This window comes from Plectropomus leopardus, chromosome 19 (genome assembly GCF_008729295.1).
Source record: "Plectropomus leopardus isolate mb chromosome 19, YSFRI_Pleo_2.0, whole genome shotgun sequence".
NCBI lineage: Eukaryota > Metazoa > Chordata > Actinopteri > Perciformes > Serranidae > Plectropomus > Plectropomus leopardus.
In genome coordinates, this window is record NC_056481.1 from 2,682,602 (window position 1) to 2,692,814 (window position 10,213).

Below are 10,213 nucleotides of genomic sequence, written 5' to 3' on the forward strand. Positions count from 1 at the left end.
CAAAATAATTCACTGAAACTGGTCCTTCGCCGGCATTCTGCCTAAAAATATGCTTCTCCTGCAGATGGTGTGCTAGCATGATTTGCAGATTAGTGTCCTCCTAACTGGCAGCATGTTACATCAGTGGTCATAAGTCAACTGGTGTGGTAAAAATGGAGTGGGCCAGGCAATTAACAAGACTGATGTGCTCTGAGGAAAAGTGAAGCAGGAGGGAAATCCGCTCGGCTGAGGAGGCAGTTTCAAAGCGCTGTGTGTCTGCCTGTTTGTATATGCATATTTCAGAATTTCAAAGCTTCAAGTTGCCTCGCTGATAGTGAAATCCCAGCACCATAAGTGCCAGCCGCTTATACAAATAATACACAAATCCAGCAATAACTGTGAGCCCTGATATCCAAAAAACTCATTCCAACACTTAGCGGGGACGTTTCTCTACCTGGCATTTCAGAAACCTTTCATCTGTCAGCCCACATGAAGTGCAGGGGAGTCGTTTTAAACCCGCGCACTGTGACCCAGCTGATGTGTAATGGCACAGTGTATCCAACACAACTATTTCCTCACAGGGAGAGACGCTTTCAAGTTGGGTCGTATGAGGTACGTATTTATAGTCAGCGTGTTATATACAAAAGCAACACGGCCCCACCACATGCTGACTGTCGGTCATTGACCATCAACCTTTAACCCTGCACTTATTCTTGTCACGTCAAGCTATGACGCTACGGTGATGTCAACAAATGCACGTGTGGTAGGACGACGCGGCACGGTCCACATGTTCACGAAACAGCACGAACAAAAGTCAGTCTGTGGGACCCAACCACCTTCCCAACCGCCCGCCCTATAAGTGCATTCGTGCTCCTTATATCACATGGTTACCTAACACACCTCCGCACTGTGAAATATATACACATATATGTATGCATATATACATGTATGTGTAAAGAAAATATATTTGGCCATGTAATTTATTTTCTTTTTCTTCTAACAAAATAATGTTAAAGATACAAAAGTAGGACAAAGAAAAGTAATGCAATCATCCTTAATTCTCATTTCTTAATTCCTCCCTAATTGTGCTATGTCGACATTACACGAGCATAACTGTAAGTATTATAAAACATTTTTCCTATATTTCTGAAGCTGTGGTTTTAAAAGTCGCAAAGAAAAAGAAAATTAGAAGAAGAAAAAAAGAAAAAATATGATTGGCCTAGGGCTGTGCAATTAATAGCATTTTGATTTCAATGTCAATGTTTGCTCCAACAATTACAAAATCAATATAATTAAGAAAAAAATGATTATTTTTCCACATTCCGTCTTGCAAGTGCACCCTTATTTTGTCTCGTGCCCTGAAAGCCACGTGCATGCACATTTTTCGCTCCTGCTTCCCTCAGCCTGAGCTCAACGTCCGATACTACCAACGAGACGAGTTGTATCAGTGCGAGGAAAGATGACGGAAGAAGAGCGACAGCATTTAGTGAGCAAATTAGGCAAAACAAATTACAAAAAAAGAATAAAATGCACGATTTGCAACATGGTGATGACTGCATCACATGGCAACACGTCACATATTTTGAATCATCTTAAGTTTAAACACTTTGTGACCAAATAATTAAAAAAAGAAAAGTAAAAAAGGACGACCTCATCGATCCACACCGCAGTCATCAGTTAAGGACACATTATACAAAACAGCTCAATAATTATTAAATTAAAGAATTAAAAGCAGCTAAATGGGAAAAGTATTAGGGGAAATCAAAGTTTAACTGTGTGTAAATGTTTTTTATGTTCAATAAATACAACATGTTTACAAAGTCAATGAGTAATCGTGGTAAATAATTGCGATTTCATTATTGACCAAAATAATTGTGATTATAATTTTTGGCATAATTGAGCAGCTCAAGCTCAGCTGTGGATTTTTTTCATCCAACAGTGAGTCTGACCAGTGAGTCAAAAAGTTATTTTGGACACTGAAGCTAAAGCAGGAAAAATATTATAAAGACATCGTACACTTCAACTGATATTTTTTTTTAAAGAAATTTAGCATCTGTGTCAGACTCCTGTCTGCCTCTGCAACCAGGCCAACTGACATCTCCTGTGTGTGATTTACTGTCTGTGGATTAAGTACAACACACTTCAAAATACCCAAACTCTCCCTTTAAATCTGCTCATGCACAGACTCTCTAATAGCAGCGACATGACGGGAAAACTTTACTGTTTTATACATGAGTTGTAAAGCGCTCTCACTTCACCGTCTCAAACCCACAGAATGATTCAGTTCAGCGCCTCACCGGCTCCTTCCAGCAGCACTAATGGAGGCAGACTGAGACAGACTGCAGTCTACCTCCAGTCTCTGCTTGTTATCCCTGATCTCCTCCGTACTGTTCGTGTCCCCCGTCTCCTCTTAGCTTGGCATGTGAGGCTGACAGCTCAGTGGGCTGCGAGCCAGAGCTGATACTACTGTCTGTTGTAGGTCAGCCTCCCTCTGGGGGGGCAAACACACAATCACAATACAGTTAACAGGAGGCCGCGCCCTGGTGGCTCGGAGGGTCGTGTTCCCACGGCACATTTTCCTTCTCCTTCATGTCTTCCTGCAAAGGAAACTGGAAACTGCTGAATGCAAACAGCCAGATGTGCACAGTATACTCGGGGATACGTTTTAGTATCTTTTCGCAGCGTTGCATTCAAAGGCGCCGATTTACGTGGGTGTTTGGAGCTCGGGTAATTGTGAGCACCCACAGGGAAATCAAACTGCAGGGTGAGTGAGTGTTAACCGTGTCGTTTCCTTTTTTCTTTTTCTCTTTTAAGGATGAAACTGTTTTTTTCTATTTTTTTTCTTGTCAGCAAAGCCCAAAAAAAAGGCCAAAAGCAACATGTCTGTCAATACGTTGAATCCCCTGCAGTCTGTGAATCTAAGTCCCAAAGGACACCGGTTCCTTCTGAAAATCTATAAAAGCAGCTCACAGATATATTTCCTGAAACGGCTGGTCTCTGTAGTTTTTAAGAAATGTTACTAAAACTCAGCTACATAGTGAATTCATTGAGGACTATCTTCAGAGGCAGATTAATTCACATTTGGTGCTCGTGTCGCAACTGGAAGGTGTATGTGCTATTGAGTCTAAATAAACTACACTATGCAGGTTTCCATTAACCCTCAAATTGCGCAAATTGAAATTGTTTATATAAATGGGTTATAAAAAAGATAAAATAGGTCCCATTATATAAAAAGGTTTTTACGCCTGCATGAGGAGGTATTTCAGGCCATTAAAAAAAGCCATATTTCACAAAACTGCAATGGAAACATTTTTTTGTCTTTTCTATGTCGGTTTCTATGAGCTTGTCAGTAGGAACTGGCTCCCTCATGATGCAGCAGGAGCTACAAGAGCTGTTATTGCATCACATAACTCTGAGAAAGTTTTGAATCCAAAATTCCTCTGTGAAATCCTGGACTATAAGCTCCCAAAAATTCCTCATATGTGGTTATGGATACATAACACGCCTATGTGGCCTTGGATTGGAAATAATGACGGCTAGTGCGGTGGCTGCAATAGAAATAAAGCTGCTGATGTTTTGAACATCCATCGCCATGGTTACTGGGATGTTCTCACCAGAGGAGAAGCCTCATCACTCATCTCGCTGTGTTTTATCAACATTTTGAAAATATCACTTACGTTTTGTGCAAATCTGTAACTGAAACCTGCCTAATGTGAAATCCTCTGTGCAGTTTGTCGTATTCCAAATTCTTTATATTTACAAAAAGATTTTCATTTTTCGGCTTCAAATATCGGTTATCTGTCTCATTAACTACTAATGATCAGTATCGGCCCCGACCCCTCCTTTAAATTCATATTTTGGGCATTCCACATGAAAAACAACATATTCAGCAGCTGTGACAGCACAATGTGTTTTTATCTGGTTTGCTTTTCATAAGATTGTCTGCACCACTGATCAAGTCCCATTAAAGCAACTGGGATTCTCACTTTGAAAAGATGATTGAGAGTTTATGTGGTCAGCATTTTGTTTAATATCAAATTAATGATGCTATATTGATGGTTTCTAAGCAACCTGAGGCGTGTAGCTGCAGGTTTATGGTCAGTTTCACACCAGACTAATAACTCTTTATAGTACACTGCCGATCCACATTTACACAGGAGCCATTATCATTAAGATATCTGACAGTTTAGAAGAAAATTACACAACAGATTTTTTTGGCAGGACTATGAAGGCAACCGGGGCGGTGATTTAATCATAAAGACTTATGTAACAAACAGCAAACACAAAACAACATTGCGGTTGTTTTAAAGGCTCCTTCAGAAAAGTAGGATTCGTTTCTGGTCTTGAAGCTATTTGTCAGACGGCCCTGACTCTTTGGCGAGAGCCAGATCAAAGAACTCAGAGGGGGAAAACGTCAGCAATGACTCAGATTAAAAACTTCAATTCGGAGCCGCTTTGCTTTTCCTCTCCGGGCCGGCGCAACTTCATTCCAACAGATTTCCAGAAAGGAGGAAGGCCCCTGCAGCCTGGAGATGTACAAACTGATATCACACCAGCATCAAAGTGAATTCTCAAGCCCCAGATTGTGACTCACTGGATCCACCAGAATGAAAAAAAAACAGTGGTACACTTCAAAAAAGCCTGGAATTGATTGGGAGTCAGAGCTCTCACGAGGGTTTCGTGTACAAACTTGACACACCTTGTAAAAAAAACACCACTCCGTCAGATGAGAGTGAGGCAGGTGTTATAAACAGACACTGATTTTCCACGTGCACGCTGACAAACACAAATGAATCCCACAAGAAGCGATAATCAGCTCACATGTCCGACCAACTGCAGCAAGTCCCCAGAGCATGTTCACCACGTATAATTATTAATACTTCCCCAGAGAGAGAGAGAGAGAGAGAGAAGGCGGGTTTCCATTAACCCTCAAATTCCGAAAATTTAAATTGTGAATATACAATACATCAAATGGAAACATGTTGAAGGCAAAAGAACTCCCATTTATCATCAAAAAGTTTTTGCGCTCACATGAGGTGGTATTTCAGGCAATTCTAAAAAGCCATATTTCGCAAAACAGCAATGAAAACCCTTTTTAGTCTTTTCTAGGTCACATGATGCTATGAGGTCACATGATGCTGTGAGGTCACATGATGCTGTGTCTGTGTGCCTGTCAGTAAGAACTGGCTCCCTCATGATGCAGCAGGAGCTACAAGAGCTGTTATTGCATCACATAACTCTGAGAAAGTTTTGAACCCACAATTCCTCTGTGAAATCGTGGACTACATCTCCCAGAAATCCCTCATACGCTGCCACTCCCACGTATAAGGGGCTCGCCCTTTCCATTATGGCTCTATAACACGCCTACGTGGCCTTGGATTGGAAATAATGATGGCTAGTGCGGAGGGTGCAATAGTAATAAAGTTGCTAATGTTTTGAACATTCATCGCCATGGTTACTGGGAAAGTTTTCACAAGAGGAGAAGTCCCACAACATCACTCAATGAATACGCAGTCAACACGCAATTGGATTTTATCGACATTTTGAAAATATTGCTTAAGTTTTGTGCAAATCTGTAATGGAAACCCACCTAGAGACAGAGACAGAGACAGAGACAGATAATAAGTAGAGCGCGACCGACATATCAGTTACGTGCACATAAATGGCCGTCCAAAGATGGAATTACGAGCGGGAAATTTCAATGATACCCAATCTGCAAAGTAGTGACGTTCCAGCACAGCAGAAATACTTTTATAATTGTCAGAATGACACATTATGGCAAATGCCGGTTCAGCTGGTTTGCATTAAATTAAACCAGACCAGACTGGCAAAACCGGAAATCTACCCAGCTCTATTAATCACGCTGTCATATTGCTTATTACTACTGAAATTTGACTTTGATTTACACTTAAAACAAGAGAATTGTTAGCACACTTAAAATAATTACTTCAATCTGTTACACAGAAGTTTTTTACTAATCAAGTTATTAAGTTTGATTAACACAGCTGCTTCAAAATTGAAAAAATTAAATTATGTGTTACCAGTTAAAGTGATTATTTTAAGTTGGTTAACCTTTCTCTGCTCTGTGGTAGGCTGCAGAATCTGACATTATGGAAAATGCCAGTTCAGCCGGTTTGCATAAAATCAAACCAATAGAAGTTCACTGCACTCGACTTGAAAAACCGTAAATCTAACCAATAGACTGACCGATATATCTATATCAGGATTTTTTTCTTCTCTAATATCAGCACTGGCCCTAAAAATTGGTCTGGCTCTGATAATAAGAGTTAGAATGGGGGCTAAATGTGCCTTTTAAGCACAAGTTTTGATAAGAAGTCTTTTTTGGACAGAGTCCCACATACTGTTGCTCCAAGTCATGAAGGTCAGCCCAGGTTAGCTGGCTGCCCGCTGCACACTTTTCTCTGCCCTACATGAGAAAACACTGCTTAGTTTGGCTTTTGTCTTCTCTGTCCTTTCATCCCTCTCCTCTCTGGCTCCTCTCCCTCTCTGCTATCTCTCTCTTTTTTTTTTGGTTCTCTTGGGGCTATGCAAAAAGAAGAAGCCGGATAATCTTGGTGCATGCAGCCAGCCTGCAAGAGTCTTCTGCAGAGAGAGAGAGAGAGTGAGTGGCTGGATCACTACACGGCGACAAACCCCCCGAAAAAAATCTGCTGCTGCAAAATGTGAGCAGAAAGGAATGAATGAACGGTACCTGGCTCGCGGTCCTGTGCAGGTTGGTGTCCCCCTCTGGCCGAGATTCTACATGGTGTGTTTGTGTCTGCACATGTGTGTGTGTGGAGGACGGAGAGAGAGGATGAGTGCTGTTTGAGAGTGCACAGTGCAGTGGAGAAGATTGGAGGCAGGGTACTCAGTGTGTGCTAAGACAGAGCTGTGCATCTCCCTCCCTCTCTCCCTCTCCCTCTCTCTCTCTGTGAGTATAATCCTTTCCACAGTCTACGGGGACGAGCTGCAAATGAACCAGCTCTATCTCTCCCTCTCTCCCTCCACTCTCCTCTTGTTCTGTATCTCGGCTTTGCACATGAGCCCCGAGCAGAATTACCCTCCCCATGCTTCCACCTTGCAGTAGATAAGCCAGAAATGCAGAGAGCAGTCTTGCCCTTAATGACTGCTACAACTCTATCACGCCTTTTCCCCCTTTTTTTCCCCCTAACGATGCCGCGCTCGTTTGTGTCGCAGTGGCTTCTGATTACGCCGTCACTCCAGCTGTGCTATTTAGACATGCATGTTTATTGTTTATACAAGCACTTAGGACGCGATAATACCTCGGTGTCATTCCGCCGCTGACACAGTGTTTGGAGCCGGGCTTGTTTGTGCAAAGGCTTCAGATGCATTTGAAGTTTCGTGTACCCGTTTCTGGCAACACTTTGAGATGCACTATGCAAATGTTGTTAGTGACTCAGACTATCCTTTATTCCATCTGGAAATGTCTGGCAAGATATTAACGCGGGCTGTGTGCAGCATGTTTGAGGAGGCTGTGATTCAGTGTCTCTCTGTACTTCTGACGGAGCTTTCATGATGTGCTTGTTACCTTATAATGTATTCAAACTGCTGTTTTTCAGTGTTTGCATGTTGAAAGGGTCACACGAATTACAAAAATGCATTGTTTTTGAGGTAAACATTACAACCTAAAGTAATTTGACACCCCTGTCCACACTATTTTTGATGTATACTTGGTCTGGTCAGCAATTTTGCCAATCAATTAATCATTTAGGTAAGTTTTGAAGCAAAAATAGTAAAACTGAAAGGCTCACAGTTTCAAATTTGTAAATGTTTTATAGTTTTATATTCCTCTTGAGGTGTTTTCAGACCAAACAGTTCTGAGGACCCCGAGATGAACTGCCCACAGCGGTGCTACATGCCTTTAAGGGATTTTGCACTTTGGCTTGCACAGATTTGTATCTTGCACTTTGTCTGGATGTTTGGCCGTGGTTACATAACCCTCAAAACGTGCTCGTCATATGTGCACTACATCCAGGCCCCAAGGAAGTGGGCCGTGCTCTCAGGCCAGTTTTCTTGGAGGCCAAACACATAACGCCCTCCGGCAAAAAAAGATCCAAGATGGTAACGGTCAAAAAAAACAAACTTAGGGCTTCAAAAACACAAACCAATAGGTGATATCACGGTAGCTACATCCATTATTTACTACCACTGATAATCAACTTGAGGCCTGCGGCCCAAATCTGGCCCCCTCGACCATATTCTAATTCACAATAAAAATAAAGCGCTTCACACTGGGGATTGTTTTGGTACTTTCAGTATACATAAGGTGCCATAGTGTATAAAACAGCATTAAAACAGAGATTGTGCCAGTGGAGGATCCCCTGACAGAGGTCCTAGCTAAACTGCTAACATCCCAACATCCAAGAAATGTCCCAAAATCCTAAAAATGTACTTAATAAAAGAAATTTCCTACAAGCTTAGAAACATCCTAAACTCCTCGAAACATCCTAATATGTGAGGAATGTTCTAAAATCGTAGCTACATATGAAAATCTAAGGAATGTCCTAAAATTTTCAAAATGTCCTAAAATCCTAGAAAACATCCTAAAATCTTAGAAAGGTCCTAAAATCGGAGAAATGTCCAAAAATCCTAGAAACATCCTGTAATCCTAAAACATCCTAAAATCCTGTAATGTCCTAAAATCCTACATAATAAAATCCTAGAATGCCCTAAAATCTCAGAAATGTGCTAAAATCCTAACAGCGTCTTGAAATCCTACAAATGTCCTTCAATCCTAAAAAGCATCCTGAAATCCTTAAATGTCCTAAAATCCTAGAAACGTCCTGATATCCTAGAAATGTCCAAAATCCTAAAACATGTATGGGGCTGCTGCGACAGGCCCCTGGCCCCCTGTCATTTGCAGAAATGGCCCCCCTGTCATTTGCATGCAGTCTATGGCTAAAACAATTAACTGACTTAATGTCATGAAGTCACCTATCAATGATGTTTGCGGCACAAACAAATCCCCATCGCCCTGCATTGTTTCGGAGGTGCAACATAAGTCAAATACCTACACACCAAAGCTTAAATGTCTTCAGGTGTTTACGGATAAATACACCAGGATGTCATTTTGTTCCTGGTGCCAAATAAGGATGTCATGCCAGGTGGAATTAGATGAAGACATCACTACTCGTGCTCCGGATATACAGTATGCCTCCTATTCATGTCATTCACTCTCACAGCGATTCACTGCTGCGAGAGCAATCAGCAGTATACAGAACAAATTGGTTGTGATGTTAAGATGTGTTTATTTCCTCCAGCTTGGCTCTCATACCCAAACTGTGACAGCTATATCCATCTGCACGCGTCGGCTTCTATAACGCGCATCTGTGCATGTTTAGACCAATTTCCTCCTTCTCCGTGCCCACTCAAACGCTCCCGATTCCTAATTTAGACCGAGTGTTTCTCCCCACCCACACACTCGGCCTCTGCTGTGTGGATCCACGACGCTACACTGCTCCCGACACGTCAAACCCCTCGCTCGCCTCCACCGGGATGGCTGCGGGGTGGAAAACGCGAGCCCGGCGGATTATGAGCGTGTCAAATTGGCAGAATGTATTAGCGTCACACCGATCACCGTCACATTTACCCCCACTAGTCAATTATCAAGATAGATAGCTGGCGCAGATAATAGCCCGCAACGGCGACCGGACCCATTTTCTGCTTAGTGGACGGAGAGGAATGAAGGATGGAGAGGCAGGAGAGGAGAAGGAAAGTAAGCATTAGCGATGTTGTGATAGGAAGAAAATGCTACTTTCAGCACAGCTAAAATCAGATTGGATAGACGGAGATAGAAGAAAGGGAGAGGCACAAAAAAAACACACAGCCTTTATTGTTGCAGACTGCCTTTGGATCCAGGCTAGGGGCCCGGGTGGCAGAAATATGGAGGGAGAGGCACACTTGTCATCCCAATGAAATCATTCTCCAAGGCTGCTGAGGAAAGCTGCACAGAGATGAAATCCTGCAGCCTGTGTGTGTGTGTGTGTGTGTGTGTGTGTGTGTGTGTGTGTGTATGTGTGTGTGTTTGTGTGTGTGTGTGTGTGTGTAAGACATGAAGCAAGATGAGTGAAAGAGACGGAAAAGTACGACCAAAAAACAGTTTGCTGATTATATTGTGCTCTCTTATAATAGGCATCTTTTCTCTCACGCACTTAGATACATGTTCCTCTTAAATCTGCTTCTCTCAACACCACAAATAACACGAAATGATTCA

At 42.2% G+C, this 10,213-nt stretch overlaps 1 protein-coding gene across 1 annotated transcript in view; it reads right to left on the reverse strand.

Moving 5' to 3' along the window:
• The window catches only part of LOC121959247 (SRC kinase signaling inhibitor 1-like), a 102,046-nt gene extending 95,234 nt beyond the window's left edge, over nucleotides 1–6,812 (reverse strand). Inside the window, 1 exon segment of the mRNA XM_042508473.1 lies at nucleotides 6,692–6,812. The gene's annotated coding sequence lies outside the window, so the exon portion shown is untranslated.
• Nucleotides 6,813–10,213: the final 3,401 nt, after the last annotated feature.